Here is a 24,716-nt window from a genome sequence, read left to right as displayed (position 1 = left end):
TTTGGACATCTATTTTTGGTAGGAAGCAATGCAGAAGTTTTTTAGTGTCAGAATAAACTTTGAAGTTGTCATTGATCATAGGTGTTAATTTTGTCATTCAAAACTTGAAAAGAGCTTCTTCTCTAATCTGCTGAGCCAACAACAACTTTCTCTCAGTTTTCATATCTTTAAACAATATAAAACATCTGACGTGTCATACCTCAGAAGAGTAATACGGGGATTTTAAAATGCTTTCCTAAAAGTATTCGTATACTTAGTTAAATTAGAGTATAATACTCTACAAACAATAAATTCTTTTATACTAAATACTTATCTACTATTTTTAAAATTGTTGCTGCATGTTAATGAGAACTTGTTTTTTAAGGTAGCTAGTTGAAACCATTCCAACCCGGTTATTAACGTTAAATTAGCATGCCTATATTCTGAAAATTGGACTTATGACTAAAAGTTATTATCTTTCATATTGATTCATTTACTTTATTTTAACATTTTTACTACTGTGTTGTTTGATTGTTGTAATGCAAATTATTTTTTGTTTATATGTTGTTACACTTAGTTCATTTAAGTGTAAATGAGAGCTCTAAAGAAGTTTAAAGAAAGAAAATCAGATAAGTTTCTTCCTCTAAAATTCACTGTAGAATTTAACACCATATTAATTACATTAATAAAAACTAAGGGTCTGCTTATCGTATCATTCGCGTATTGTTATCATTCCGATATGATAGCGGAAAAAAAAAGTGTCATAGGAATAATTACGACAAAAAAATCGATAAAATTTTTTTTTCGATATTGAAGTTAGTTTAAATCTCAGTATATACCGGAAATCTTGTCAATCCGATGACACTTTTTTTCCGCTATGATATCGGAATGATAACGATACAGAAATGAAACGATACGCAGACCCTTAATAAACACAGTCAAAGCTTTATGATAAAAACAATTCGATTTAACCAGCCGTTAGTAAAAAATATTATCTTTATGTTGCAAAAAACAAGTTATAAATTGAAGACCTTGGAATGAAAACCTCAAATGTCACAAACGATCTTTTTTTCAGGAGAGCATTTAAACTGAACTTCATGGTTTCACTAATATATGACTATCTTTTAAATGTCAAATCATAGAACCACATTTTTCGCACTGAATAAGTATAACTAACATTATTATTTAAGTATTCATAATCAAATATTGATTAAAAAGTTAATGTGATATTTGAGGATTTTCTGAAAGAATTGGACTTTTGCTGTTTTTGCTTCAAAATACAGAGAAATTTCACTATAAAAGGAGAAATAAAAACAACAAAATTGATCTTTTTTTTTTTCTTTTAGTTTATAAAGTGGAAGAAAAAGATCTTATGAATATTTTTTACTTTTTTAAGTAACAAAAAAAAAAAATAAAAATAAAAATAATTAAAAGATAAAAACATGAAATACAAAACATAACTAAACGGAAATGTTAATTCGAAAATACTGTCTCATTTAAATATGAATTTTAATCTATATCAGTCAATCCCTCGCTATCTTCCTCGTCACCATCTACCATATCGTTGTCACAAAGCAAATTTTCATAAAAGTTGATATTTTGAGAATTTTGTAAATATTTATATAGTTTTATAGCATCTTTTTTTTTGGCTCCATTTAATGGAATTAAACCATTATAGGATAGTTTGTAGGAAATTGTTGTAGGTATACTGTTTTTTTTAGTATTTTAAACCTTTCCCAAGATCCAAAGAAGCAATTTTGTTTAGATATAACTTCGCCAACATTATGTGTGTCTATTTTATACATTCTGACTTGTCTTAGTTTGAAGTTTTTTACATAATTTGTTCTAAAGTAAGGCTTAAGCATGTCTTTTATGTTAAAAAAGTCTTCATGTTTTAGATTTTTAAGAATGAAAGGTTTTGGTGTTTTCCTTACTTCAAGAACAAACTTATCCCAATCCTCAGGGATATCTAATAAGATGTTTTTCTAGCATTGCTAAACAGATGGAAATCTGCATCATTTGGCAAAAAGGAGTGACCTCTTATAGGAAAAGTATAAATTACTTAATCAATTTTTTTAAGTACATGTACTACCACATACCAAAACCAAATCATGACAGAATTTTTATTTTGTCTAGAACACTCGTCACTCAAAATATATAAGGTTTTTGTACCCTGTGGTAAATGTTTATTTAACCAGTGGAGTAACATTGATGTTACATCATTTTGCCCACGTTTTGGCAATAGCAAATTTTGCATGAAGTCAAATGATATTACAGCAATATCAGAAGTTTTGTTTTAACTGAACCACAGTATAAACATGTATCGCTCCGAGGAGATCCAAAGGATTGATTGTATTTGGCTGTAAAAATTCTGTAGTATGTATCGTATTTTAGTTGGATTTTGTAAAATTGTAAGAAGAGTTCGTGCATTTTTTTTATCCTTAATGTCTCTGGAAGGTATCTTACATTTTTATTTTTGGTAAAAGAATAATGGCTTTGATGGCCTTTGAAGGATTGAATATGGGAATGAATCAGCTGTATTATTTGATCAGGTACAGCCTGTGGGCAATTTTTATGTTTTCCTTTTTTATCTTTCGGGGCTAATCCTGTACTTGTGATATGATTTTGAATACATCTCAGTCGAGGATGAGAAATACCATGAATTGATAAAAATGCTTTCATACAAATCTCATAGCTAAGACCTTCATCTGAAGATTTTATCTGCAACAAATAAGAATACTTTTTATTAAGAATGATGAGAATTTGTATGTATTTCTTAAGACGCATCAGGAATAATAATACTGACCTTATACTTGTAAGATGCTGAATGCATGTAAATATCATTGTTAATAGGAATTACATCTTTCAAGTTCCTTTTATCCTTGAACGTCTTCTTTTTAAATTTACCACTTCAATACAGATAAATAGACATCTTGTTCATTTTTAGTTTCCATTTTGTAAAACATATCGAATACTTCCGTTCTGGTATCTGCATTCACTCTTTCAAAACAGTGTAATTTCTTGCACCTAAATTTACCATGTATACACAATTAAAAAGAAGTTTAATTTTTTATTTTGAATAAATTTCTGAAGTAAAACTTGTTCAACAAAAGTTATTAATCAACAAACTAATGGATGAAAAAATTATTGGTACAGCCGGTACCAATAATTATGCAATTCTAAGTATATTGGGTAGCAAAGAAAACTAGGAATAAATTTAGTTTTAAATAATGGTAGTTATAATAGCATACAGTGTTTTTCAAGGTGTGCATGTTAAAAAAAATTTCGCAATCTCCAGCACGTTCCAATGTTAAAAGGTGAAAATTATAAGCATGAAAGACGCTACAAATTTGTTTTTGGAATAATTTAAGCATATATTTTTTTAGCCTTGCTTCTTAATTTTAATTAGCATATAAAATGCAAGAATTCTATACCAATGCAAGCAATCATCTGATTAAGATAATTTTATGAATTTAAATTTTTATATATAGAGATTTTTCATAATTATGACAAGCTTGAAAGATTGCCATAAGCTTAATACGTATTTCTCTGGTACCAAGAGGTGGTACAATTAAAAATCTCCACCGGTTACAAGGCTAACTAATACTATGTAGTTAAGTGAGAATAGCCAGCTGAGACATTTTCAGCATGTTTTTAAAATCTAAAACTTGTAAAACTGCTATTCACTGTAAGTTTAACGTTCTTATAGCTAAATCTTCAATTGAAATAATTTTAATTCTCCTTTCTTACTCAGTATATGTACAGTCTTTCTAGTGTTCTCTAACTGACGTTTAACTTCTGATATCACAAAGTTTCTTGCATAATCTGTTGGCGGCAGAAGCCAGTTTGGCTGATCCAACATCAGGTCACACAGTTTTAAAACGACTTTTGAAGGCGAATCTATTTGGTTTTCATATTTATTTATTGATAATTCACTTGATTTATTATCGAATGAAAAGAAATTATCAACAAGAATGCACTTAAGAATAAATGATGGTATGTGACCGGTAGGAAGGCAAACTGGTTGGTGTTCAGGAGATAGACGTGAAAGTGATTTTCTCTAATTGTGTTCAACAAAATTAAAACACGCTTTAATCAACCGGTAGCTTCCAAGGATAACTGGATGTAGATTGCGTATGGCAATGGTTTCTATATCATTCATCGTTACGTGGAAAACGTCTTCTCTTAGTTTGCTTCCTGTGTGGGGTTTTTCAATGGCAAGTAGTTTAGCGTTTGGGTATTTTTCTAGCAAACGTAAAGTCTGTTTGTGATTAGCCATCGTGAGTTCTGCGTACTTGCTATTTGCAAGACGTGATTTAGTCATCATGTAGTCAAAATTTCGCCGTGTATGATTTACACTAGCAGACGGTTTATTTTCGAAGGCTGTTAAATCATGCGGTATTTTATCACTTTTTAGATAATCGATTAGCGCTTTTTTAAATGGCGGTCCGGGCTCAAGATTTATGCGAAAGTCTACTTTCACGTCTTGTATTTTCCAGAATGGGCCATTCCACCTGAAATGTATTTTGTAGTTAACATTGTCCAAGTAAACTAACTGTAACGAAGCTTCACCTTTTGATAGGAAAACATCCATTTGAAGACTATTTCTTTTATCCATAACTTTTTTCACAGTTTTCAAAAATTTTCGAAAAATTTGAACAGCTGATAATTGAACAACCTGTTGCTTCTCGCATTCTCCAATCAGAAAACTATTTTTTATGCTGATGCCTTCGTAACCTGTTGAATCATCATGAATTAGTATGCGAGTGGTAACCCTACTCAGGCCACGCATCATGAGTGGAACTCCTCTGTTCAAGTTCCAGTCAGTTTGTATTAGATGCATCAAATTTTCTTGACCATTTGACGGCAACATGTTATGAAAAATAATCATAAAATCTATATCGCCTAAGACAGTACTAGATGAATCAGATCCACCACCAACCAAAAACTGAAAGATTTCTGATGCATCAACATCATTAATGTATATGTTACTTCACACTGCTTTTACTAAAAGATGTATCATCGCAACGTTGTTACATTCAACAGCATAATGTAACGATATTTTCCCATTTTTGTCACGAGTTCGAAAATGCATCTCGTCACCAATCGTTAAAGCCACAGAGAATTCAAGTTGTTGCTAATAGTTATCTGGCAAACCATTGTTGCCGTCTGTTTTTACAAAGTAAGTCTTCCGATTGTCTGGAAGAATGCCAATGTTGTAATAAACTTGTCATTTACTTTTAATGAGCTGTAATCGATCGCATCTCTTTTGGATTTATGTTCTGTTACCCAGTCGCTTTGCCAACTATGTATTCTTATATCTTGGTGAATTGTTCCGCAGTTTTGTTTTATATGATCCAAATGTTAGAACTGAAAATTTTTATCGAAGAAGATCGATATCTAAACTTACTGCTATATTCCACCTGTCGCCAAAAACTCTGCTATAGATTACTAAGAAATGTAGAGCATTATGACCAAACACGTTACAAACTTCAGTATATAAAAAAACCATAGTTTTGCTCCATGGAGTAGAGCAATCAGTTTATTCCAAAGTACGAAAGCTTTTTATATCTTTAAGTTTTTTACCGTAATCAAATGAACCGATACCTTTAGCAAAAAATAGTTTATATATGTAGTCGTTGTCTAACGACCGAATACCAGTCAAATGCCAATTAGGCAAATCTGGCATAGAATAAAATATCTTTTCGTCCTGAGTATTTTGTGCTGACTGAGTTACGTAGTTTAGGGCATACTTTTCATATTTTCTTTGCAAATTTTCAATTATTTTTAAAATGCCATTAGTTCTCATTTTTGTTAATAAATCAAAGCACTTTTTTTTACTTTTGAGAAACTTGTAAGCGGCGTAGTCTTCGCCTGAAGGATCGCCTAAATTTGAAATTCTTGTACTCTGGTGATTTGCTGTGCATATTGCATTGACCAGATTTTCAATGCGTAAATATGTTGTTATCCAAGATGCTCCAGCGTCTTCCAACTCAATCAAAATTTCTAGCAGCTCGTAAAGTGGTTCATCGACTCCGCTTTCTTTCACTTCGTCATTAAAAAGTTGCTTCAATATGCAAATTGCAGTATTGATAGCTGCATCACTTTTTTGTCCAGTTTGATTTGTAGCAACGATAACAAGAGCGATGCCATTATGCAAAGTTTCTTGGTTGCAGAAAGATAAGTGACTTTGCTCGTTGTACACTTTACTGCTATGTATGTACTCGACAAAATCCAGTTGGAAAGTTACTTTTTTAGCCAGCAGATATGTTACAAAGTTATGTAGGGAGTTTTCCTTCCTGTAATTATATGCTTCGTTCACAGATTTGATAAATGAGCTACCTCCTATGACACTTATTTCAGCTTTAATCTCGTTAGTACCTGTGTTTAATAGGGTGACACAAATTAGGGTCGAAAAATGAAATTTTTAGAAAATCAAAAACCGTAGTTGCTTAACCTGTTCTACAACATTCAGTTAGTCTAAATATAAAATTTCATTTATTTTTCTTCGTTGGAAGTGCTACATGTAATTTTTCAAATATTGAGGATTGGCTGAACTTTATGTTATTTTTACGGGTTAAAATGTGTTTATAACTAAATTCTTGTTTGATCTTTGATCTAAGAAGAAAAAAAACGCTATTTGTAGTATCTTACAGTTCACTATTATTTTACTTTAATTTTCCAACTCTCAGGGCCGGTAACACAGGCTGTCGTCGGCCCAGAGAGTTGGAAAAATAATGTAAAATGTGATTTAATAATTTTAGGGAGGCACATGCCCCCACACCCCGCTTTTAAAATGAAGACTTTTTTTTAAGATGACGATTTTTATAAGAAATTGCGGTTAATATATGTTTATAACTATAGTTTTGTTTGATCTAAGAAAAAATAAAACACTATTTATAGTATGTTTATAGACATTATTTTACATTAATTTTTTAACTCTAGGTTTCAGGTTTACCAGTTCCTTAAGCGGCATATCTTTTGTAATTAGTTTTCTATGTTCCCTTACAACCAATAGAATGTTCTGTCTCTGATCCTCATTGTGGGAAGTGTGAACAAAATTTTCAATTAAGCTAATATTTCTTTTTGCGCAGTCGTTAGTCACACTGAGATTGTGAACTGAGTGAAATATTTGTATGAATCTAGCACTAAGAAGTCGCTTGAAGTATGCCACTCTCGAACAGATTCGGTGTGACCTGTGAGTATAAAAAAAAGCCAATTCTCCTTCGTAATTAAGTCCTCTAATCTACTATCGCTGGTAAGAATAACAGCCGATGGAGCTTCTACAGAAATCTCTAATATCTTAGGAACTGGAAATTTTAAAAGCTTCTAAATGAATAAACGCTTAGCATCTGCTTTCATATGAGGATACCTAGCGATAGTACGACAACTTTAGGAGACAAAGACTATGTGTAGTTACTCATGCTTTTATGAAGTGAGTTTCCAAGTTCAAAATTCCATTCTGTTTTAATTGTTTCAGCAATTTTAAACGCATTAAAATCATTTAGAACGGTATGCTCTGCTTTGCCTGATTTAAGAAAGGCAGTTCCATAATAAGTAGCAATAATAAATGCTACCCTTGCGACTATATGTTTCATTTCAGGAGTCAGATATTCAACGACTGTGGATGTCATATTAAGCATTAAAAAGTATATTGCATAGTTCATAAACCTCGCATTGTGACAGGCGCCATGCTGATTGATGTGAAAATTATTTGATTTCTCAGATTTAACATTCATGTAATACGCCAAATATTCAACAAGATGCTTATAATCATTCCTAAAACATTGTCATTTTTATTTAATATCCTTTAAAAAAAAGTATATGCATGGAAAAACTGTTACATTTAATATTATTGTTACATACCTGGGGAAAATTTCATGTTCTAGTGCTTTAGTTACCAACTTTTTAGCTTTCAAATAGAATTTGCAGAGGTCACTGCCAACAATAAGGTCTTGGTCAGGAAATCGTTTGAACTTTTCTACAGCACCACTGGCTGAAACTTTTGGGTTAAGCCATATGTGCTTAAAATCTTTTAGCAACTTGTTTGCAGGGGCTTTAGATGTTTCCTTTGAAATTTCATTAAAAGCCCAAGTAATATTTATCTCGACAATATGGTGTCTACACAATAACCAAAGAAATGGTTTACCAAGAAATCTTGCCATAATAGTTATTGCAGCAGATTTCCATCCATTGTTACTTACTGTGGTGTCAGAACAGAATCCTATAATATAGTCACAAATTTCAAAATATTCTAGGAGATTCATAATACTTATAGCCATATCGATTACCTTACCACTCTCAGTTGGCACAACACCAAGTAAAAAATCATCTTTGTTTCAAACTTTGGGCTAGTTACAGATACCGATAGTCTATAGTAGTGTAGTAGTGCCCTGTCTAGTGCTCTCCTCAATATGCTTTAACACTTTACCATCAAAATGTAAAACTAACATCTTATTAGCCATTAAATCAATATATTCATAATGTATCTGGCCTCCTTGCTCTTCTAAAAATCTGTAACGTCGCCTTCTGACAGATTTTCTGCTTAACTTTAATTGTTTAACGTCTCCTCCTAAATAGTATACTACACTTGCAATAAGAAGGGTTTGATCTCAAACGCTTTTAAAACTTTCTGAATGATCTGAAGATAATAAAATAAACTGAAGAAATAAAAAATGCTTTGAACGTAAAATTTTCAAATTTACATGTAGTTCTTCCTGATCACTTAAGAATCTAAAATTTTTTTTGAAGAGTCTCTAAGTTTGATAGAACCGATAAATGTACTGTGGTTTTTTTTTTTTTCTTTTTTACACATTTTGTGTCACCCTAGTGTTTAACGTATGTTTAGTTGAGATACTTGGAAATTTTGGTTGAGTTTTTGTACTCATTTCAATTTGTCTGTCACTTTGATAATTTTTAGCGTCAACAAATTGCAATGATACGTTACTCTTTTCGGATTCAGTTAAAAGTTCTACAGACGTGTTGTCTAATCAAGGATTACGACCGGATTTTTCGGACATAAAATCAGCACTCGGTGCGTTGGTAAGCGGTGTTAATGAATTTATTTCATTAGGTTCTTTCGAAATTTCTTTCAAAGAATTGTTTGAAGTTATTACCGTATTATTAACTAAACTAGGTCCCTGGGAAAATGGCGAAGATTTATCATCATTACTAGATAATGATGGAAATGTATTTATGTTTGCGTCTGCAAAGACTTCATTAATCATTATCTTATTGAACTTTTAATCTTTAGTCGTGGGTGCATTAAAATAATTTTCAACTTCATTTACATTCATTTGAAAAGTAATTGTTTCATCATTTTTGTGCATATTATTTTTGCTGTATTTTGAGTCCTCAAAAGATTCATTATCATTACTAATACTTTGCTCATTTAGACTTGAAAAGCTTTTTTTATTTTTCTTTGTTTTCTCAAGATCGTTATCTTGAGTTTTTGATATCAGAGGAAGAAGTTGTGTTTGATAATGTTTAAATAACTTTTAAATAGCTTTTAAAAAAACTGCGAATGAATCATCCATATATTTCTGTTCATTCTTTTGTTCTTCGTCCTTTTTTGGAATGTGAGTGCGAAGAGTGTTGCGATAATCAAATCGTCATAAAACAATAAAAGTCCCCCTGGTTAATATGTATAAATAGCGTGATCTTCGAAACCTCGCTCTCTTGAAGTAAAAACAACGGACACGAGCAACTATTCTACCACTAGCTGTGATATATGATTTCTTCTTTCTATTTATCGCCTATTTGTACAACAATACTCTTATAATATGTTAATAAATTGAACTCGTTTTATAATACGACTCTTATGTAAAACAGTAAAAAGAAACAATCTGGAATTTTTCATCCAAATTGATATTTACTTGACGAAGCAAAGTTGGCTTAGCTTTATTTACATATTTTATAGGTTCAATTATTTCAGTCCAAACATCGGCGTTAGTTTTTTTATTTTGCGTGAATATTTTTGCTTGTGTTTTCGCATTAGAAAATGAACCATTATGAAAAGCATTTATATTTGTTAGTAAGCAACCGTCCGTTGTGAATGCATTAATGACCAAGGCAGTATTTTCAGCCACTTTTATGGCTATAGTCTACTTATTTACTACAAATCTGTAAATTAGTTGAAAGTAAAACAACAATATTATCAAAACAGATCATATATATATATATAAACCTTCATAGGCGAAAAAATTTAAAAAAATTGAAATAAAGATAAAGAACTGCAAGAAAAATCAGAAAATGGAGGTGGAAAGACATTTCCAGTCATACTTTAAATGATGAACTAAATTAGGAAAAATACTTAAACGAAAGCAAAATGAGATTTGAACTAGTATATTATTATACTTTAGACGGCCTGAGCGATTTTAAATTTAAACTGATTCCGTATTTTCGGATATAATAATGAATAAAAAACAAACATCTAAAAATTGCTTATTTGACGTCTTTTATTGACCAAACGTTTCCGTTTCAAATTTATCCTTTTGAGACGCTTTTTGAACGTTTACGAAACGTTCTTATTTTCCTTGGACGATAAAACCTAAAATAAACGTCCAAACAACGTTTAAAAAACGCTGCGTTTACTGGGATACCTCTTAAAAGTCTTTTTTCTTTTTAAGGGGTATTTGTCACTCGTCTATAATACAAAAAGGCTGGAGGTCGACCCTGGTGTATGTTTATCCTGATATTTTATTTTTTCACTTTTCATTTCCCCAAGAATAGGCTACATCATAACTTTTGGCTCATAGAGATAATAACTTAATTGAGCATAGGAAATAAAATTTTATAGATAAACATACCGTAGTAAAATATTTTCTTTCTAAAACAAAATACAGTTAAAGATTGTTTTTTAAACTGCATTAAAATTAGGCTTACTGGCCCTACCATCAGTCTGATCCACCATGTGCTTTACATAACCTTGCATATATCAGCCTTTGTCATCTTCCAAAAGCTTTCCTAGGTATTTTCTAAAAATTAACGATGGAGTAGCTTGATGAAAAAATGAAATTTAGCAAAACCTGACTGTGAGATTTAACATAATTATTTAAAGTGATCAATTATTGGTAAAAAAAAGATTAATTAGTATTTAATATTTTCCTTTCCTACTATTGCAATGAAAAAATCTGCTTAACACTATCTCATTCCCATATATTGCATTTTGAAGAGCGTTTAAAATTTATTTTTCATTGTCCTATAAGAAACAAACTTTGCCAGTATTAATCCAGCACCTTGGATTTTATACACAATATAATGTTGTTATCATATAATGAGTAAAAAAAAAATTAAATGGAATTCAAGAAAGAAATTCAAAAAATTTCTCTCTTATATTAGTATAGGTTTTATTTAGACCCATCGCCAATTAAAACTTCAAGGTTGACTAAAGATAAATAATTGATGAAAAACATTTGGATTTTGCAACTTTTCCTTGTACTTTCAAAACTTATCTTGTGTTTTATTATGACATTTGCTGAAAAATGAAAACTTTACAAAACTTGAAGTACTTATTTAAAGATAAACAGCATATTATAAATTACACAACATTAATAAAATCATACAACATTGATGTAAGTAAGTAAGTAAGTATGTATGTATGTATGTATGTATGTATGTATGTATGTATGTATGTATGTATGTATGTATGTATGTATGTATGTATGTATGTATGTATGTATGTATGTATGTATGTATGTATGTATGTATGTATGTATGTATGTATGTATGTATGTATGTATGTATGTATGTATGTATGTATGTATGTATGTATGTATGTATGTATGTATGTATGTATGTATGTATGTATGTATGTATGTATGTATGTATGTATGTATGTATGTATGTATGTATGTATGTATGTATGTATGTATGTATGTATGTATGTATGTATGTATGTATGTATGTATGTATGTATGTATGTATGTATGTATGTATGTATGTATGTATGTATGTATGTATGTATGTATGTATGTATGTATGTATGTATGTATGTATGTATGTATGTATGTATGTATGTATGTATGTATGTATGTATGTATGTATGTATGTATGTATGTATGTATGTATGTATGTATGTATGTATGTATGTATGTATGTATGTATGTATGTATGTATGTATGTATGTATGTATGTATGTATGTATGTACCTGCAAATATTTATACTTTGAAGGTTTTAAGATATACTGGGTTAACATATACCTAATACATTAAACAGAAAATGAAGCATAAAAATAAGAAAAGATTAAGTGAAACAACTTCATTTTCAAGTAAAAACCAAAAGCAAAAGGATAAACATAGCAACAAGACAATTGGTTTAAAATGTCTTCATGTAAAACGTTCAAACTAGAAAATGAGTTTTTTTATGCTTGAAGCAACTATAAAATATTTAAAAATCTAAAATTTCAAAGGTCTCTTAAACACAAGTCAACAACCAATCCTAAAAGATTAGCTATACAAGATTATTTGCTCATTACTGATATTTTTATTTACTAATCATTATGTAATTTTTTTACCAATTGCAGAAAAGACTCATTAGTCATTTGATCACAACCTATTGTTGTCAAGTAAAGATGTAAATTTGATCACATTGTTTCACCATACATTAAAAAACCTTAAATACGCTAATCGACTTTATAGCTCAAAGTGTCTTAAACAATCTTCGCTCCTTTTAGTCGTCTAAGGGACGACGCCGGAAGTTTAAAAAAAACGTCGCATTTTCTACTCGTACCACAAATCACTAATTGTACAAGTGGATAATAAAAATTATCGAAGTGTACAAGACTGAACATTAATGAAATAGTTTTGCTTAGAGATCATTTTGTTTATTTTTAAAGATATTCTCCTATTTCAGAAAAGACAAAATTCGTCATAACCCATAATATCGTAAAAAATTAATACTTTAATTTTTAACAACTTTTGCCTGGTAACGTTCATTTTAGTGAATTGTTTGACATAAAAAGTTATGGTCAAAAGAAACGTTTAGTAGTGCAACCGAACACTGATAAAAGCCAGACATGCCTTAAATCACCCGAGTAATTGTGTCGTTCATCAGTAGATATATTTATGAAAAATATATATCATGTTTTTGAGAAAAACGTTGTATGATGTTATCAGTATCATCTATCAATGTTGCAATCCTAACTCAACATTGAATCCAAGAAATAAAACTATGTATTTATCATTGAAGCGTAGTTCAGTTAAGGTTACTTTTCATTAAATTTTTTTTTTTATTAGGACTGGAAAGAATAAAATGATTTTGTTGCAAATTAGCTGTTATTATTGGAATTATTTCAGACTCATTTAATTGCATTCAAGCAGAAAAAAAGAAAGTCTTTAATATTGATAAATCATTCCAATTTAAATCGTGTTGTTCTAGCTGAAAAAATTGGATACCAATGAAAATAGAGAAGACAATAACTTTCTAAAGCTGATGATAAAAATTAGTGTTGCTATTGTGGGGATTATTTAGACTTTCCTTGAGACCTAAAGAGTTACTTTTTGAACTTGATAATATTTTTTACATCTGACTGCGAATCAATACATTTTACAAAATACACTCTCTTTTTATACATTTTTACAATTGCGTCATTTTCACACATTTAATGCAATAACAATTACATACATTAACATCTACATTCATTAGCACCTATAAACATTAACACCTTCGCTCATTAGCACCTACAAAACATTAACACCTTCGCACACGCTAATTACATCTTGAAGACTTTATTCACGACACTATCGACTTCAACTAAATCGACTAAAAGTTGACTAGTCGAAAGTCAAAATTAGCCGATTTTGAAAAGTTGAATTGTCGATTTAATCGACTATCAGTTTCCTACTAATCGAAAAAAAGTCGATTTAGTCGTTTAATCATTTAAGATCCTTATTTCTATTTTATTCACTTGACTTAATTTCATCAATCTTTAATAATGTTATGATGTTAACCAATTAGTAAAGAGATACCTTTATAAGTAGTTTATCTTTTAAATACAAATTATTTATAAAGATTAAGCCACGCTACTGTGGGCTAGGGTTGAGCAAAACCCCCCAAAACCATCTTCTATATTGGAGTAGATTCTTTTCTTTAAATAAAATCTAGAGACCCCTAGCACTCTAAAACTGATTTTATTTTCTCCCAACAATGATTTTAAGTGTCAGTATATCAATATTACCAAAGAAATGTCAAAATGTTAATTTTCAAATATTTTTCAAAATTAAAAAATTATATAATAAAGAAAAATGAGGCCAGAAATACAATTTTAGAGCATATTTTTACTATAAAGGGATATACTTTATCTATATACTATAAAGGGATATACTTAATCCATAGCCACCATATTCTGAAATAAGAAGAAGAAATATGATTTATTGAAATTTTTGAAGAAGAAATATAATTTATTTTTTATAATTGCATTTTTTTCAAAGTGTTTTTCAATAAAATCCGTTAATATGCCTAACTTTTTTTAACATTCAACTTTACACAAGCAGAAAAACATTAGGCCGCACTAGGCTGCAGATATGATCAACTTTAAATAACATTCCAATATATATACATAACTTTAAAACTAACTTTTCTGAGCTCACCTAAACGCAGTAGGTGCAAAGACTTTTATTATAAATGATGCTAATCATAAATTTTGGCCTAAAAAACTAAAGAAGATGCATAAAGAACGGTTTTAGACTTATTAATCATTAAGCAATTATTATTTTAAATACACCCGCTCATTGCTTTCTAGCATTTTGGAAGACGTCATTAACAGCATGAAAACTATTTTAAATAGCACCTTGCAGGCAACTTAGATTTAATGTCGACCGTCAAAGTAACATTTCTTACTAAATTGCTGTTTACTCTTAGAAAATTGTACTTAAGGTGGAATCAAGCAATTATTTCCGTTTTCTTACATTTTACGGATAATAAATACCATTAATGAATTATTAGCATAATAGATAAAAATCTAAAACGAATCGCAAAAAATTTTTCAATTTGAAACCAAAAAAATTGCGGACTCAGCAAAAAAAGGCGAAAAAGTTAACGTTCTAAGAACATAAATCTCTTACGATTACATCAATCTTAAAGGTTGAAATTTTGTAAAATGCTAATATACTAGTGTAGCTTGTGCCTGAACCAAAATGTTTTTGAAAAAATTTAAATGATCAAAAATAACAGACTTAATATGTAAAACACTATTTTTAGCGTAAAATACTTATTTGATACGGTATTTGCAGGTTAATTTTAATTTTTTTAAATTTTTTTTAGGTTCAGGCACTTAAAACAATAATGAACATATCCTGAAAATTTAAAGCCAAAATACTGTTTTTTTTTTAAGATATCATTAATTTCCTACGGCTTCTCGTTAAAAAAACAAAATTTGAGAAAAGTCAATTTTAAAATTATAAATCATGTTCACTACTCAGATAAATCATTAAAAACCGCCATAACAATAATCATTTGCTGTTTCTTATCTAGTTTTTGTCCAATTTTGTTCAATTGTCTAAATATTTTTTCAAATTTTTCATTTTTTACCGAAATAATGACTGGATACCACCTTAAAATGGGTAAGATAAGTTTTGTTCAATGGACCGCTCCCTCTATAGAAAAAAACCGCAGTGCATTTTGGTCTTTGTATTCACCGAAAATAAACAAGTTATCCAAACATATCGTTAACCGGGGTAACTTTATACCAATTTGGTAAAGAAGATGGCTTTTTGAAAAAAAGGAACGTTTTCCCAAGACTTTTGATGCCCAAATTTGTGCATTACTAATGCCATGTAATTAGTAAAATGGTTATTTATTGTATTCACCAAATCCAAGATTTTATGGAAATAATGAGGTAATCAATGTTACCCAGCAATTGGGAAACTTTGTCATAATAAATTATTTTTTTAGCACCGGATGTAAATTAAGTGTTATTAACCACATTTAATGTAATTTAAACTTACTGTTAGCATTTATTTCAAAAAGGGGTACCTGAAATATGTCAAGAAATTAAAAAAAGAGACAATAAAAATAACTGTAAATAGTATTCAAGAAACATATCAGCTAAAATAATTTGACTTTTTTAATTTATTTTTTAACCTAATGATTAAAAAAGCTTGCTAATTTTTTAATTAAATATCAGAAAAAGCAAAAAATAAGAGAGTACTAAAGAATAAACAAAAAGTTTGAAACATTACTTCTGTTTTTTTTTAAAAAATTTAGGCATCTCTTCAGTAATCTATCATAAATTCAATAGAGACTGATTCACCTTCAGATGCTGTTTCTGTTTTATTATCGTATTTTACAGAAATAGATTTTCCTGGTTAAGTTTTAAGTCTTTTCTGGATATATTTTTTTTATTCTTATTTTTATTTTGTGTAACATCTTCCTTACCACCACCTACCTTTATTTTTACTCATTTAATATGTCTAAAAGGCTCTGGTCTAAAGCTTTACGAGGACTCAATATATTTTCAGTTGTTAATTTGATATACACAGCATTAGGATTAAATGGCACCAAAAACACAAGCTCTAAATCCATTTATTAAATTTTTTATCGAACATTTATTGATGGATGTCATTAAATCATTCAGCAACTTAGAGAAATCTTCTTTAGGTAACGTTGCAAATTTTTTACCACGAGAAGTAAGCTTCCAATCCAGAAGTATACTTCTCCATGCTTTTTTTAATGGTACAAAGAATGCAACATGAGGTTGAAGTAAATGGGTTGAATTGGGCAGAAGGCATATGAATTTAATGCCATGTTTTTCACAAGACTGAATAACTTTATAACTTAAATGGGAAGAGAGATTGTCACCTATTAATACTTTTTTCCCAGTTTGTTTCTTAACGCATGGTAATAATGTTCGAAAAAACCAATCCTTAAAAGTAACTTCATCAAACCAGCCAGATTGGCTTCTATTAAAGCGAGAATTTTTTGGACCATGTTTTATCCATAAATTGTTTAAATGTGTGCTTAAAAACTGTGTATGGTGGAAGAATTTCTCCAACACCATTTCCACAAAACATTACAGAGAAACAAGCCTTACTGCTATTCATTATTCTCTCAGGGTACTTAGTTCCACGTTTCATAACAACTTTTTTATTTCCAGGGTCATCGCACAAATTTGTTTCATCATAATTCCAAATGTTACAAGGTGGAATTCCTTCAAGCTCAGGTCTAATATTGTCAAAATAAATTTTTAATTGTTTTTTGTTTATAGCTGCACGTTTTCTTTTAATATTTGATGCAACTCTATGGGTTAACTGTGAACATTTCATAAAACTTGAGACCCAATCATCACTAGGAACATTGTTTTTAAATATTTTTACAGTACAATTTTGCGCTTTGAAATAATCAGCTACTAGCATTTTAACATCGAGTTTACTTAGTGGAAATCCCCAATCACACATAAACTTGATTCTAGATGAAAATAACTGCTCCTCATCATAAGTAAATATGGTTGGTGCACCAATGCATTTTTTATGCATTGACTTCATATTATTATGCATAGTGCTGCTTGGTATACTAAACCTTTTTGAGGCTTGACGAATAGACATACCTTCATTAATTGCACCCCATACACTCTTTCAAAGGAATGGTATTAGAAAAAGTGTTGTATGCACGTTTTCCAAAACTATGCTTGTTTTATTTCCGAGGCATTCTGGTTTAAACAAAAGTAAATATAAACAACACAAGCAAACTGCAATGTAGTAGTTTGTTAAGCTATTATATAATTTTATTAAATTGAAATTAAATTTAAAATAAGAGTCTATTAATTTTAATTTTGTTGTAAAGTTAGTAAAATTATGATTAAGCAACAACAACAAGAAATAGTTTAACAAGAAAATATACTTTTTTTAAAATCCTAAAATGCATTCATGCTAAAAACTGTTTTTCAAAATAAATTATTTGGATAACATATTTCAAAAAAATATTCGAGGTATAATAAATAATGATCAGACTACTTTAAAATGAATATTAATTACTTTGCCAAAGTTACCCTAAAAGAGAATAAACCTACGGGGTAACTTTGACCACCCTATAAAAAAACCAGAATGTTGTTACTTGAGCCAAAAACTTTTCACTTAATTTTATCTGAACGTTTGTCTTTAAAACAGAAGAATAACTGAGATACTTGCTATCATTTTTATCTTCGCCCAGACAACATTCTGTTTTAAAGTTTTTGATTGTGGTTTACCGAGATATAGTTTTTATTCTTTTTCACTTATAGTAAAAAGCATTTTAAACAAACTTTAGATCAAATTTTAAGCAAGAAAGATTGCATTTACAAATAAAATAAAAACTTTACCTAACTGTCTAAAAGTTAAAGATGTTTAATTAAAATTTTTTAAAAATGGCCAAAATTACCTCGGTTTACGTTATCATGTCAGCAATAAACAAAGTTGATAGCAATTAAATTAGTTTGGAAAATAATTCAAATTAGTGATGCTCAAATTCCCGGAAATTTCAATTTCGGGAAAATCGGGAATGAAAAGGCTCATTCCCGGGAATTACCGTTACCGGGAATGAGCTTTGAAATATTTTTTTTCTTTCTAAAACCTGAAAATTTTTAATCAAAAAATATAAAAAACAATACAAAGAACCCAAAATTTATGTTTAAATCTACTTTATTAATTTATTTCGGAAATAACATTTAAGAAAAGAAATAGCATCGACCCAGTTAACCATCCCAACTGGGCCCCAGCTGGAATTGACTGGGATTGAGCTGGGATTACTGGGATTGGGTTCCGGCTGGGATTTGTTCTGGGTGCCAGATGGGTCCCATACGGTGTGAAAATAACCCCGTAAATAAAATCTGGGTTTTTACTGGGACTGGCATGGGACTTCGTAAATGATTTACGGCTGGTTTGAAGTAAGGACGCGTGGTTTAATGGTAGCGTGTATTTTCTAATCAAAGTAGGTATGTGCGTATCTGCGATTTACGGCACCAATTTTAAAGATAAAATCTGTGACCATTTTTTCACCGCGTGCTCGAGGTAGGTGTCCTATGGATGGATTTTTCTCGTCTTTTTTTTAGAATTTTATATTGACTTAGATTTTAAAAGTAGAGTGCTGTAAGTTTACAACAAATCATTTTTTTTTTTGCACTAAATAACTTTTTTAGTGATTTCATTGCTATTGAAAACTTCATTCCTTTTCTGGAAGTGAATTGACATTGAAAGGATGATGTTTTTTTTTCTGACTTTTGAATCAATTTTATATATCTATTTTCTATGTACCTGCCAAATTTCATTAAAAAATAATGACACGCTCATATTCTATTTTTGCACGCAGTAAAGGTACCAAATATTCTTCTGTTGTAGAGGTTGGGGGGGGGAGGGGATTCACAATTATGAGCATTTTGTGTATTTGACTTTTTTATTTATTAAAAAATTGTTTTTGCTTAGAATAATGAAACGTTATTTAAAATATTGGTGATTTTTTAAAGTAATCAAAACGTGATTTACACACAAACACACACAAAAAAAACCATATTCTGTTATAAGTTGAATAAAAATATAACCGAGGCAAAGTAATGCGCTATAAACTAAACAATGAAGTTCAATTATAAAACCACCGTAAGCCGAACGCAAATTTTTTAGGTTGGTTACAGTTTTCTTAAGCATTCCTTATAATGAATTTTTGTCAATTAAATGGGCATAACTTTTAGTAGAATCATTAGTTTTTTATGAAATTTTCACCATCGTAATACTGATTTAAAGCTCTTTACAAAGATGTATAATAATTAAATATTTGAATAGTTTAAAAATTTTGCACACATACCTAATCAAAGCATATTTTTTGGCATCGTTTTTATTAAAAAGTTTTATTGAAATAAAACTGCAAAATTCTTTTAAATTGTAACGCGGCTTGATTTAGATTGAATATACACTTGCATTTGGAGTAAATATACACAGGAATTTCATTTGGTTTTTTTATTGTATTTTTGTAAAAAGTATTTACATATCAGTTTTAATTCTATATAAAAAATTCTATAAAAGTGTGAGTATGTTAAAATCAATATTTAGTCATCCATTTAAAAAATGATTTCACAAAAAAAAAAAAAAAATGTGACATGCTCTCAAATTTCTTAGATGCCCTGCATATAAGAAATTTTAGATAAAAATTTTAGACAGAAATTCAGACTGAATTTCATAGCCATTAATAAGTTTGAGAGTATGTCAACGTTTACTTTTTTACAGACTTGTAAAATGTTTTATCAAACTGAAGTCATGTTTTTTATTTTTAATGCTATAGACAAATGTGGAAATTTTTTCAAATTAGTTTATATGGTTTGGTGTGCTTACAGTTATGGCTTAGTCACTAAGTCATTACACATTAACTCACTAAGTTAGTGTGTTTTGTTTTAAGTTATCTTTTTCAAGCAAATCTCAATATTACTGTGCAAAATATTGTAAGGTTTTACTAATTAAACTGCCATATCTAAACTTTAAATATTATCTATAAATACATAATTGTTTTACATTTTCTATAAGTTATATAGTTGATAATATATTACTTATATTATAAATACTGTAACTGATATTATAAGTTATAATATCAGTTACAGTATTTATAATATAAGTAATATATTCTATATAAGGTTTTTTATGAAAAAATGTTTAAATTATTTGTATTGTGAATTATTTGTAAATAATAGTAAGTAATAGGAAAAATTATTAGGTGTTATAACCTTTTACTTTATTTGTCTGTAATAATAAAAAATTATCACAATTTGCTTAGATATATTTATTTATTTTATACATTTTTGGAATTTTTTAAAATAAAATATAAATTTAGAATATAAAATCATATAATGGATAGTTTATTGCCTTTTTCATATAATTATCGCACTAAGCGTAGAAAAATAAACACTGCTGTATCTAAACTGCTATCAGAAGTTCAACATAAATTTGAAAACAAGGATTTGGTTAAAAGTTATCAAAATGACTCAAACTCAAATGATCATGAATATAGCTGCAATGTATCAGAAAGTATTTGTAACACACATGAAATTATTACAACAATTACAGATTTTACAAATCATCAAAACAATTTTATCCATGAATTTGCAACATTAAATAAAAGCATGAATGTAATGACTCAGTTCCATGCAAGTGCAATAAATACAGTAAATAGCTGTTGTTCAGACAAAAATGAATGTTGTGCTTGTGTATCAGATACAACTGATGAAGATTATGGTGATAGTGGTTTAACTTTTTTTTCTGAAAGTAATGACTCCAATTTAACTAGTTTCAATGAAAACTTAGCAAGTTGGGCAGTTTCTTTTAATATTTCACAAAATGCAACTACACATTTACTGCAGATTTTGAAACCACTTGTTTCAAGCGTACCAAAAAATGCCAGGAGTCTTCATCATGCTCAAAGAAAAATTGATATAAAAAATGTTGCAGGAGGTGAATACTTTTATTTTGGTATTAAATATTGGTTATCAAAGTTTTTAATAATGGTTCCTCAAAATCCAGAATTAAAGGAACTTAAGTTGCATATTAATATTGATGGCATACCAATTTTTAAAAGTTCTAATTCATGTATTTGGCCAATTCTTGGAATGTTTAAAGAAATTTCAGATAATGTTTTCCCAATTGCCATATTTTGCAGTAATAGTAAACCTAATCCAGTAACTGATTATTTGAAAGACTTTGTTGCAGAAATGAAATATCTAGAAAAGTCACCATTTTAGGATAGTAAAGGTCATAAGTTTATTGTAAAACTAGATGCAGTAATATGTGATGCCCCTGCAAGAGAGCATTTTTAAAGTGTATTAAATCTCATACTGCATATCATAGCTGTGAGCGATGTTTACAAAAAGGTCAATGGTTTGGAAAAATTATTCTTCCTAATTTATCAGCTCCACTTAGAACTGATGAAAGTTTTCATATGCAAGCAGATAAAAAGCATCACATTGATAACATGATATCTCCATTTTTAGATTTATGATTTGGAATGGTTTCATCTTTTCCACTTGATTATATGCATTTAGCATGCTTAGGAGTAGTTAGGAGAATGATTAATCAATGGGTGCATGGAAGTAAAAGAAATCAAAGTTTATCAAAAACATCATTAACAACATCAGAAAAACTAGTTTTATTTCAACAGCATGTACCAAAAGAATTTTTAAGCAAACCTCGCTCAATATGGGAATTTAAACACTGGAAAGCTACTGAATTACGTCAGTTTTTGTTATACACTGGTCCCATAGTTTTAAAAGGAACATTGCCAAATGATGTTTATTTAAATTTCTTGGATTTATCTGTTGCTGTACGTATTCTTTTAAGTCCATCGCTTTGTGAAAATTATCTTGATTACGTTAAAAAGTTGCTAACATGTTTTGTTGCTACATTTTGTAAATTGTATGGTAAAGATCATTGCGTTTATAATATTCACTCTTTAATTCATTTGCCAGATGATGTTAATCGTTATGGTGCTCTGGATAAAGTCTCTTCTTTTCCATATGAAAGTTATCTTGGAAGATTAAAAAAGCTTGTGCAGCGACCTCAGTTTTTGTGTTTTCAAATTGTGAGAAATATTTTTGAAGGACATTTGAATCCCACAAATCAAGTTTGTAATAATAAAAAAAGTGTTTTTAAAGAGCTTCACACTGAAGGTCCAGTTCCTATGTCATATCGTCACTGTTTGCAATTTAAACAGTATAAATGTGCTAAGTTTTTTGCTTCAATTAATGATTGTTTTAAAGTAAACGGTAAAGTTGGTGTTATAAGAAATTTTTTACAAGTTCCAAATAGCAAATGGAATAAAACTTTCAAAAGTATACATTTCGCAGGTTCGAGATACAGAAAATCTGCAAAAAAAAAAACTATAAAGAAATGAGAAAACCCGCGATAAATGAAAAAATGTCTGGGTTCAATATGGGATTTCCCGTCAAAAACCCAGACTAATCCCAGATGGGACCCAGTTGGATCCCACTGACAGAATCAAGATGAGACCCATGTGGGATACCCAGATGGGTCCCAGTATTTTCCCCAGTTGGTTCCCATCTGGGACCCAGTTGGAATGGTCAACTGGGGATGTTCTCATCACAAAGACGGTTGCGAACTTTGCTCACAAGAGTATTTTCTTCCGAAAAACAACGTTTTGCAGCTACTGATGTTGCTTGTATTGTCTTCATTCCCTCGAAAAGTCTATCCAGAGTTGGTGAGCGTATTTTTGTCTTTGCATACATCTGCATCTCCTTTTTGTAGTCAATAACTTTGCCCGCCTGCTTGTTGGTGTCCTCTCTTGAAGCTTTCAAGGCAAGTGTCAGTTGCTCAGCTAAACTTCTTTGAACCTGCTGTGATGTTGAAGCTGATGGTTCTTCTTGCTGTTCAGGTTGCTCCACACAATCATCATTTTCATTACTGAAGAGTCTTTCCATCAGTTTCACTGCAAGTTTGCTCAAAGCTGCAACAGTCGATGTAGCAAAGTGATTCAGCCCATTGATGCTGTTGATGTCGTGCAAGTAAAGGTTGAGTGATTGAAGAACGTCATGTCTGCGTTTGTTGACTTTCTCTTTGATAGCCAAGAAGATGTCCTGCGAGAGCTGATGATCATGCATTTCTAAATTGTCCAAGAGAATCTTGATAGTTGTGTTGCAATCGATGAGGTTTACTGATTTCTTTGATGAGAATTGAATTGCCAACTTCGCTGGACTCAGAGCTTCTACCAGCTCCTCCAATCTTTTTGAGTCGATATCTGCCCAAAAGTAGGTTTTGTCAATCTCCCTGTGGTTCAGAGGTTCAGACCTGCCGTCACAGGTCCAAGTAACTTCAAGAACTTTTCGCAAGCATCATGAAGGCTGCCCCAACGAGTCTAACTTCAGCTTAAGTTCTCTCCCGTTGTTCATCCTCTCAACGAATATTTGAAGAATTTCTTTTTTTACCAATGATCGATGGAAGAGGCTCACGATTTTTCTCAAATGTGTGATCGTTGATTGATAAACGAAAACCATCTGAAATGAATTGACCTCTTCTTCATCGTCTGATTCTGTGTCCTCGCCGGCATCAGGTACATCTTCATCAGGTTCATCTTCATTTCCACACTCAACGAAAAAGATATCATCTTCATCGTCATCCACTGGAGCATCTGCTGACTGTTTCTTTAGATAAAGAACTTTAGCAACATCCAGATGAATTCCATAATTGCTGCACTGGACGTATTCTGATGCGATCATGGAACCAAATGATACCATAGCGCTTGCGCCATCACCAGAACTGCCAACAGTGTGTTTCTCTGGATCCAAGCCAAATTCCATCAATCTTGCATCAAACTGTTAATAAAAAAATAAAAAATAAAACGATTAGAAACGTAAAAAAAGAAAAAGATTATAATATAAACTAACTCGTTTTTTGATGTGAAGAGCAGTTGCACTTCCATAAATTGGAACCATGTCCAAATTGATTTCTTTATCAACACTATTTTCAAAATAATGAAGATTAATGTTCAAGAAACGTCACCCTGCAGTAGAAGTCCATTCATCATGGATTGTTGAAAAGAAATGTCTTTTAGCTAGATGAGTTTGAATCCACGATTTATTTTAGCCTTGATGTCTTCATGAAAACCTAGAACAATCTTTGCAACACCAGATCCATTCTTTGGGAAGTTTTCCTTTGGAAACTTCTCTTTCACATGTACTGCTATTATATCTGAGTTGACGATCTGTTCGAAGTTCAATCCATTTAAAACAACTTCTTTAGAAAAGGTTACCTCAAACGATGCTCTATTAGAATCTGTT

General features: G+C 30.2%; 4 pseudogenes; 1 reads left to right on the top strand and 3 right to left on the bottom strand.

Annotated features, from left to right (window-relative positions):
* Window positions 1-6,901: 6,901 nt before the first annotated feature.
* LOC149893424 (uncharacterized) lies at window positions 6,902-8,444 on the bottom strand (annotated as a pseudogene).
* An 8,201-nt stretch (window positions 8,445-16,645) lies between these two features.
* On the bottom strand, window positions 16,646-17,623 carry LOC149893423 (uncharacterized; annotated as a pseudogene).
* Window positions 17,624-18,586: 963 nt separating this feature from the next.
* LOC149893421 (uncharacterized) lies at window positions 18,587-24,371 on the bottom strand (annotated as a pseudogene).
* Window positions 20,762-22,816, top strand: LOC149893422 (uncharacterized; annotated as a pseudogene).
* Window positions 24,372-24,716: the final 345 nt, after the last annotated feature.

This window comes from Hydra viridissima, unplaced genomic scaffold (genome assembly GCF_058129835.1).
Source record: "Hydra viridissima isolate aposymbiotic clone 2 unplaced genomic scaffold, HvirCarnegie_v1 scaffold_1, whole genome shotgun sequence".
NCBI lineage: Eukaryota > Metazoa > Cnidaria > Hydrozoa > Anthoathecata > Hydridae > Hydra > Hydra viridissima.
Note: the sequence above shows the minus strand (reverse complement) of the source record. Positions and strands in the feature narration are given on the sequence as shown.